This window comes from Arachis ipaensis, chromosome B8, assembly GCF_059453495.1.
Source record: "Arachis ipaensis isolate K30076 ecotype BB chromosome B8, ASM5945349v1, whole genome shotgun sequence".
In the NCBI taxonomy this organism is placed as follows: Eukaryota; Viridiplantae; Streptophyta; class Magnoliopsida; order Fabales; family Fabaceae; genus Arachis; species Arachis ipaensis.
In genome coordinates, this window is record NC_142443.1 from 31669382 (window position 1) to 31678556 (window position 9175).

The 9175-nt window shown below is 41.1% G+C and overlaps 1 non-coding gene across 1 annotated transcript; it reads right to left on the reverse strand.

Annotated features, from left to right (window-relative positions):
* Positions 1–472: 472 nt before the first annotated feature.
* Positions 473–580, reverse strand: LOC148547608 (small nucleolar RNA R71). Its single transcript, XR_015898862.1, has one exon. It is a non-coding gene; the product is annotated as a small nucleolar RNA R71 (small nucleolar RNA).
* Between the last annotated feature and the right edge of the window lie 8595 nt (positions 581–9175).

Genomic DNA, 9175 nt, shown 5'->3' on the forward strand with positions numbered 1-9175 from the left:
GAAGAAGAAACTAAAAGAAGCTAAATTACAACAATCCAGCAAGCACCTTTCAGAAATTTTCGAACAAAAAGAGGAGATGGCAGCCGAAAATAATAATAATGCAAGGAGGATGCTTGGTGACTTTACTGCACCTAATTCCAATTTACATGGAAGAAGCATCTCCATTCCTGCCATTGGAGCAAACAATTTTGAGCTGAAACCTCAATTAGTTTCTCTGATGCAGCAGAACTGCAAGTTTCATGGACTTCCATCTGAAGATCCTTTTCAGTTCTTAACTGAATTCTTGCAGATCTGTGATACTGTTAAGACTAATGGATTAGATCCTGAAGTCTACAGGCTCATGCTTTTCCCTTTTGCTGTGAGAGACAGAGCTAGAATATGGTTGGACTCTCAACCTAAGGATAGCCTAAACTCTTGGGATAAGCTGGTCAAGGCTTTCTTAGCCAAGTTCTTTCCTCCTCAAAAGCTGAGTAAGCTTAGAGTGGATGTTCAGACCTTCAGACAGAAAGAAGGTGAATCCCTCTATGAAGCTTGAGAGAGATACAAAGAACTGACCAAAAAGTGTCCTTCTGATATGCTTTCAGAATGGACCATCCTGGATATATTCTATGATGGTCTATCTGAATTGGCTAAAATGTCATTGGATACTTCTGCAGGTGGATCCATTCACCTAAAGAAAACGCCTGCAGAAGCTCAAGAACTCATTGACATGGTTGCTAATAACCATTTCATGTACACTTCTGAGAGGAATCCTGTGAGTAATGGGACGCCTATGAAGAAGGGAGTTCTTGAAATTGATACTCTGAATGCCATATTGGCTCAGAATAAAATATTGACTCAGCAAGTCAATATGATTTCTCAGAGTCTGAATGGAATGCAAGCTGCATCCAACAGTACTCAAGAGGCATCTTCTGAAGAAGAAGCTTATGATCCTGAAAACCCTGCAATAACAGAGGTGAATTACATGGGTGAACCTTATGGAAACACCTATAACCCCTCATGGAGAAATCACCCAAATCTCTCATAGAAGGATCAACAAAAGCCTCAACAAGGCTTTAATAATGGTGGAAGAAATAGGTTTAACAATAGTAAACCTTTTCCATCATCCACTCAGCAATAGACAGAGAACTCTGAACAAAATACCTCTAATTTAGCAAACTTAGTCTCTGATCTATCTAAGGCCACTGTAAGTTTCATGAATGAAACAAGGTCCTCCATTAGAAATTTGGAGGCACAAGTGGGCCAGCTGAGTAAAAGGATCACTGAAATCCCTCCTAGTACTCTCCCAAGCAATACAGAAGAAAATCCAAAAGGAGAGTGCAAGGCCATTGACATAGTCAACACGGCCAAACCTGGAGAGGAAGGGGAAGACGTAAATCCCAGTGAGGAAGACCTCCTGGGACGTCCAGTGATCAATAAGGAGTTTCCCTTTGAGGAACCAAAGGAATCTGAGACTCATCTAGAGACCATAGAGATTCCATTGAACCTCCTTATGCCCTTCATGAGCTCTGACGAGTATTCATCTTCTGAAGAGAATGAGGATGTTACTGAAGAGCAAGTTACCAAGTACCTTGGTGCAATCATAAAGCTGAATGCCAAATTATTTGGTATTGAGACTTGGGAAGATGAACCTCCCTTGTTCACCAATGAACTAAGTGATCTGGATCAACTGACATTGCCTCAGAAGAAACAGGATCCTGGAAAGTTCGTAATACCTTGTACCATAGGCAACATGATCTTTGAAAAGGCTCTGTGTGACCTTGGTTCAGGGATAAACCTCATGCCCCTCTCTGTAATAGAGAAACTGGGAATCTTTGGGGTGCAAGCTACTAAAATCTCATTAGAGATGGCAGACAATTCAAGAAAACAGGCTTATGGACAAGTAGAGGACGTGTTAGTAAAGGTTGAAGGCCTTTACATCCCTGCTGATTTCATAATCCTTGATACTGGGAAGGATGAGGATGAATTCATCATCCTTGGAAGACCTTTCCTAGCCACAGTAAGAACTGTGATTGATGTTGACAGAGGTGAATTAGTCCTTCAATTGAATGAGGACTCCCTTGTGTTTACAACTCAAGGTTACCCGTCTGTAAACATGGAAAAGAGGCACAGTAAGCTTCTCTCAAAACAGAGTCAACCAGAGCCCCCATAGTCAAACTCTAAGTTTGGTGTTGGAAGGCCACAACCAAACTCTAAGTTTGGTGTTGAACTCCCATATCCAAACTCTAAGTTTGGTGTTGGGAAGTCTCAACAATGCTCTGAACATCTGTGAGGCTCCATGAGAGCCCACTGTCAAGCTATTGACATTAAAGAAGCGCTTGTTGGGAGGCAACCCAATTTTTATTTATCTAATTTTATTTTTCTTGTTCTTTCATGTTTTATTAGGTTCATGATCATGTGGAGTCACAAAATAAATATAAAAATTGAAAACGGAATCAAAAACAGCAGAAGAAAAATCACACCCTGGAGGAAGACCTTACTGGCATTTAAATGCCAGTAAGAAGCATCTGGCTGGCATTCAACGCCAGAACAGAGCATGGTTCTGGTGCTGAACGCCCAAAATGGGCAGCATATGGGCGTTTGAACGCCAGAATTACACCCTGGAGAAGAACCGACGCTGAACGCCCAGAACAAGCATGGTTCTGGCGTTCAACGCCAGAAATGGGCAACAAATGGGCGTTCAACGCCCAGAACAAGCACCAATCTGGCGCTGAACGCCCAGAGTTGTGTGCAAGGGTATTTTGCATGCCTAATTTGGTGCAAGGTTGTAAATCCTTGAACACCTCAGGATCTGTTGACCCCACAGGATCCCCACCTACCTCCACTCACTTCTTCTCACCCCTCTTTCACACAATCCCATAAACACTCTTCCCCAAAACTCTTCACCAATCACCTCAATCTCTCTTCCCTATAACCACTTCACCACTCACATCCATCCACTCTTCCCCATAAACCTACCTCATAAACCCCACCTACCTTCAAAATTCAAAATCAATTTTCCACCCAAAACCCACCCTTATGGCCGAACCTTACCCCCCCTCCCTTCCCTATATAATGCCCTCCATTCTTCTTCATTTTCACACAACACAACCCTCTCTTCCCCTTCTTCGCCGAATACACCCCTCCCCCCTCTCCTCCATATCTTCTTCTTCTTCTTCATCTATTCTTTCCTCTCTTGCTCGAGGGCGAGCAATATTCTAAGTTTGGTGTGGTAAAAGCATAAGCTTTTTGTTTTTCCATTACCATTGATGGCACCCAAGACCGGAGAATCCTCTAGAAAAGGGAAAGGAAAGACAAAAGCTTCCACCTCCGAGTCATGGGAGATGGAAAGATTCATCTCCAAAGCTCATCAAGACCACTTCTATGATGTTGTGGCCAAGAAGAAGGTGATCCCCGAGGTCCCTTTCAAGCTCAAGAAGAATGAGTATCCGAAGATCCGACATGAAATCCAAAGAAGAGGTTAGGAAGTTCTAACAAACCCCATCCAACAAGTCGGCATCCTAATGGTTCAAGAGTTCTATGCCAATGCATGGATCACTAGGAACCATGATCAAAGTAAGAACCCAAACCCAAAGAATTATATTACAATGGTTCGGGGGAAATACTTAGATTTTAGTCCGGAAAATGTGAGGTTGGCGTTTAACTTGCCTATGATGCAAGGAGATGCACGCCCCTACACTAGAAGGGTCAACTTTAATCAAAGGTTGGACCAAGTCCTCATGGACATATGTGTGGAAGGAGCTCAATGGAAGATTGACTCCAAAGGCAAGCCGGTTCTATTAAGAAGACTGGACCTCAAGCCTGTGGCTAGAGGATGGTTGGAATTCATCCAACGCTCCATCATCCCCACTAGCAACCGATCTGAAGTTACTGTGGATCGGGCCATCATGATCCATAGCATCATGATTGGAGAAGAAGTAGAAGTTCATGAAGTCATCTCCCTTGAACTCTACAAAATAGCCGAAAAGCCCTCTCCTGGGGCAAGGCTAGATTTTCCTCATCTTATTTGCCATCTATGTTACTCAGCTGGAGCTTTCATAGAAGGAGACATTCCCATTGAGGAAGAAAAGCCCATCACTAAGAAAAGGATGGAGCAAGCAAGAGAGCCCATTCATGGATCTCAAGAGATGCATGAAGCTCATCACCATGAGATCCCGGAGATGCCTCAAATGCATTTTCCTCCACAAAACTATTGGGAGCAAATCAACACCTCCCTAGGAGAATTAAGTTCCAACATGGGACAAGTAAGGGTGGAACATCAAGAGCACTCCATCATCCTTCATGAAATAAGAGAATATCAAAAAGCAATGAGGGAGGAGCAACAAAGACAAGGAAGAGACATAGAAGAGCTCAAGGACATCATTGGTTCCTCAAGAAGGAAACGCCACCATCACTAAGGTGGACTCATTCCTTGTTCTTATTTTCTGTTTTTCATTTTCTTAATGTTAAGTGCTTATCCATGTTTGTGTCTTATTACATGATCATTAGTAGTTAGTAACTATGTCTTAAAGTTATGAATGTCCTATGAACCCATCACCTCTCTTAAATGAAAACTGTTTTAATTCAAAAGAACAAGAAGTACATGAGTTTCGAATTTATCCTTGAACTTAGTTTAATTATATTGATGTGGTGACAATACTTTTTGTTTTCTGAATGAATGCTTGAACAGTGCATATGTCTTTTGAAGTTGTTGTTTAAGAATGTTAAATATGTTGGCTCTTGAAAGAATGATGATAAGGAGACATGTTATTTGATAATCTGAAAAATCATAAAAATGATTCTTGAAGCAAGAAAAAGCAGCAAAAAACAAAGCTTGCAGAAAAAAAATAGCGAAAAAAATAGAAAGAAAAAAAAAAGAGAAAAAGCAAGCAGAAAAAGCCAAAAGCTCTTAAAACCAAGAGGCAAGAGCAAAAAGCCAATAACCCTTAAAACCAAAAGGCAAGGGTAAATAAAAAGGATCCCAAGGCTTTGAGCATCAGTGGATAGGAGGGCCTAAAGGAATAAAATCCTGGCCTAAGCGGCTAAACCAAGCTGTCCCTAACCATGTGCTTGTGGCGTGAAGGTGTCAAGTGAAAACTTGAGACTGAGCGGTTAAAGTCAAGGTCCAAAGCAAAAGAAGAGTGTGCTTAAGAACCCTGGACACCTCTAATTGGGGACTTTAGCAAAGCTGAGTCACAATCTGAAAAGGTTCACCCAATTATGTGTCTGTGGCATTTATGTATCCGGTGGTAATAATGGAAAACAAAGTGCTTAGGGCCACGGCCAAGACTCATAAAATAGCTGTCTTCAAGAATCATCATACTGAACTAGGAGAATCAATAACACTATCTGAACTCTGAGTTCCTATAGATGCCAATCATTCTGAACTTCAATGGATAAAGTGAGATGCCAAAACTATTCAAGAGGCAAAAAGCTACAAGTCCCGCTCATTTAATTGGAGCTATGTTTCATTGATGGTTTGGAATTTATAGTATATTCTCTTCTTTTTATCCTCTTTAATTTTCAGTTGCTTGGGGACAAGCGACAATTTAAGTTTGGTGTTGTGATGAGCGGATAATTTATACGCTTTTTGGCATTGTTTTTAGTATGTTTTTAGTAGAATCTAGTTACTTTTAGGGATGTTTTCATTAGTTTTTATGTTAAATTCACATTTCTGGACTTTACTATGAGTTTGTGTATTTTTCTGTGATTTCAGGTATTTTCTGGCTGAAATTGAGGGACTTGAGCAAAAATCAGATTCAGAGGTTGAAGAAGGACTGCTGATGCTGTTGGATTCGACCTTCCTGCACTCAAAGTGGATTTTCTGGAGCTACAGAACTCAAAATGGTGCGCTTCCAATTGCGTTGGAAATTAGACATCCAGGGCTTTCCAGAAATATATAATAGTTCATACTTTGGCCGAGTTTAGATGATGTAAAAGGGCGTTGAACGCCAGTTCTACGCTGCTGTCTGGAGTTAAACGCTAGAAACACGTCACAAGCCAGAGTTGAATGCCAGAAATACGTTACAAATTGGCGTTCAACTCCAAGATTGACCTCCACATGTGTAACATTCAAGCTCAGCCCAAACACACACCAAGTGGGCCCCGGAAGTGGATTTATGCATCAATTACTTACTTCTATAAACTCTAGTAACTAGTTTATTATAAATAGGACTTTTTACTATTGTATTAGACATTTTTGATCAGTTTTATGCTATCTTAGACTTTCATGGAGGCTGGCCATTCGGCCATGCCTGAACCATTATCACTTATGTATTTTCATACGGTAGAGTTTCTGCACTCCATAGATTAAAGTGTGGAGCTCTGCTGTTCCTCAAAGATTAATGCAAAGTACTACTGTTTTCTATTCAATTCAACTTATTCCGCTTCTAAGATATTCATTCGCACTTCAACCTGAATGTGATGAATGTGACAATCATCATCATTCCCTATGAACGCGTGCCTGACAACCACTTTCGTTCTACCTTAGATTGAATGAGTATCTCTTGGATCTCTTAATCAGAATCTTCGTGGTATAAGCTAGATTGATGGCGGCATTCATGAGAGTCCGGAAAGTCTAAACCTTGTCTGTGGTATTCCGAGTAGGACTCTGGGATTGAATGACTGTGACGAACTTCAAACTCGCGAGTGCTGAGCGTAGTGACAGACGCAAAAGGAGGATGAATCCTATTCCAGTATGATCGAGAATCTCAGATGATTAGCCGTGCTGTGACAGAGCATTTGGACCATTTTCACAAGAGGATGGGATGCAGCCATTGACAAGGGTGATGCCTCCAGACGATTAGCCATGCAGTGACAGCGCATCGGACCATTTTCCAGAGAGGATAAAAAGTAGCCATTGACAACGGTGATGTCCTTACATCAAGCCAGCCATGGAAAGGAGTAAGACTGATTGGATGAAGACAGCAGGAAAGCAGAGGTTCAGAGGAACGAAACCATCTCTATACACTTATCTGAAATTCTCACCAATGATATACATAAGTGTTTCTATCCTTATTTTCTATCTATTTATTATTTATGTTCGAAAACTCCATAACTATTTTATATCCGCCTGACTGAGATTTACAAGGTGACCATAGCTTGCTTCATGCCAACAATCTCCGTGGGATCGACCCTTACTCACGTAAGGTTTATTACTTGGACGACCCAGTGCACTTGCTGGTTAGTTGTATCGAAGTTGTGAATGAAAAATAATTTATTAAGACGTGCGTACAGAGTTTCTGGCGCCTTTGCCTGAGATCACAATTTCGTGCACCAGATGACTTCCAGGTTCCCCGGCAACGGCGCCAATGTTCCAAGGGTTACCTGAAACTGGAGGTCGATCTCGGATGAAATCTTCTGTATTGGTTGGAGATGGTGTGTCCGGCTGGCTGGTGGCGGCCGGAGCTGTTGTGTCCGACTTGTTGGACTTGCTGCACTGCTGATCCTTGGTCACCGGAGGGTGGGGGGTACCTGCAAGAGACTCCGATGCTTAAGTTAGCACGGGTATTAAGCAGGTTTATTGTAGAATCAGAGTATGAGTTATACCTGGGTGCTCCAATGTATTTATAGTAGTGAGATGTGACCTTCTTTGGATAAGATAAGTTAGTTATCTTATCTTATCTTACCTTTTGTTGAGGTCAGCTTATCTTCCGTGGAACCGCCCTTGTCTCTATCGGCTTGGGCTGCCTTTGGATCTGGGTCGTATTCCTTGAGTTGGGCCCTTCTTTGGGTTTTTCCTGTCGCTTTGGCCGACTTCTTCGTAAAGAAGTCGGTCCGCTTGACCTAAAGAGGTCGGTCGCTTTGCTACTGAACATCCCGGCTCGGTCATCTCGACCCAGGGTATGAACAGCTGCCAACAATAGTAAATGAGAAAATACCATCAATAAGTGAATACAATTTGTAGATTTAGGAATTTTCTCACATTAATACAGGTAGAGAATATTAATCAAGATTCAATAGCACTTAAATATATAAAGATGAATCTAAAATCTGAAAACTTCAATTTAATAGCAAAATCAATACATTAAAATTGATATCCGCTCAAGCCAGGGGAACTTATTATCTTGCAATACAAAGGTACCCTGCAGCAAGTAGCAATGAATACCATGACCATCCATTCCAATCTAAAACCATATAACAAACACACCACCAAATGAATACAGCTCTAATCTGAACTCACTCTATGGTTTGTTTTCAAGTTGTCTATATGTTTCTTAAAGAGCTCAGTCCAAAAATCCTTGCAGATGAACTTTATGGCTTCCAGATGATCACTGAATCGCGATCGCTCCATGGTGTACCTGACCAGTCACCAGAGTATGTTTAAACACACCAACACTTTCCTCCAATTCATTAAAATTTCATGATTAAACCATTATAAATAGTCATTAAGTAAAATTGCATAGAGAAGCAGAATCATGAATCATAGTTAAAAGGCTTAATTTATTGATGCATCTTAATTTGCAAGTTAACTTTCTAGATCAGTCCAACTAGTGTTAATGAATTTGGCGACAGATCTACATCCAGAATCAAAACACCTTATTCTTGATTTTATAATAAGGCTAGCACCTTATTTAAATAAAATAAATAATCAAAACACCTTATTCTTGCAGCAAAACAGCACAAAATATCAACAATTTAGTCAAGTAGTTTCCAAACAAAATCAGCAGCAATGCTCAGCAATTCAGATTAACAATCTAAACATTTCTCAGCTATTCAGAATCAAAACCTAATCTAATCAAAACTTAAAAATCCACTAATCAGAAAAAAAAATCTAACTAAACTAATTACAAAAATCAAACTAACTAAACAAAATTAATTGAACTTAATAGAAATTAAAAGAATTTTGAAACCAAAACCTGGAAGCATTGATTGGAGGAGATGATGGCTGCGGCGCTGAGAAGATATGTGAGCCAGAACTGAGGGGGATAAAAGGAGAGAGAGAGAGAGAGAGAGAGAGAGAGAGAGAGAGGCGCGGCGGTGGTAGAGACAGACGCTGCTACAGGTGGCGCCGGCGTGCTGGAGCTCACCTGAGACGAAGAGAACAGGAGCTTGAGCTTGATTTGTTCTACGAACGAGGAAGAACGAGAGACAGGGGCTGTATTCTACTGGTTCAGTGTTTAAAAGAGATGAGAAGAAGGAGAAGATAGCTTCGGCGGTTAGGGTGGCCGGCGGTGGTGTTGTGAGTGAGGAAAGG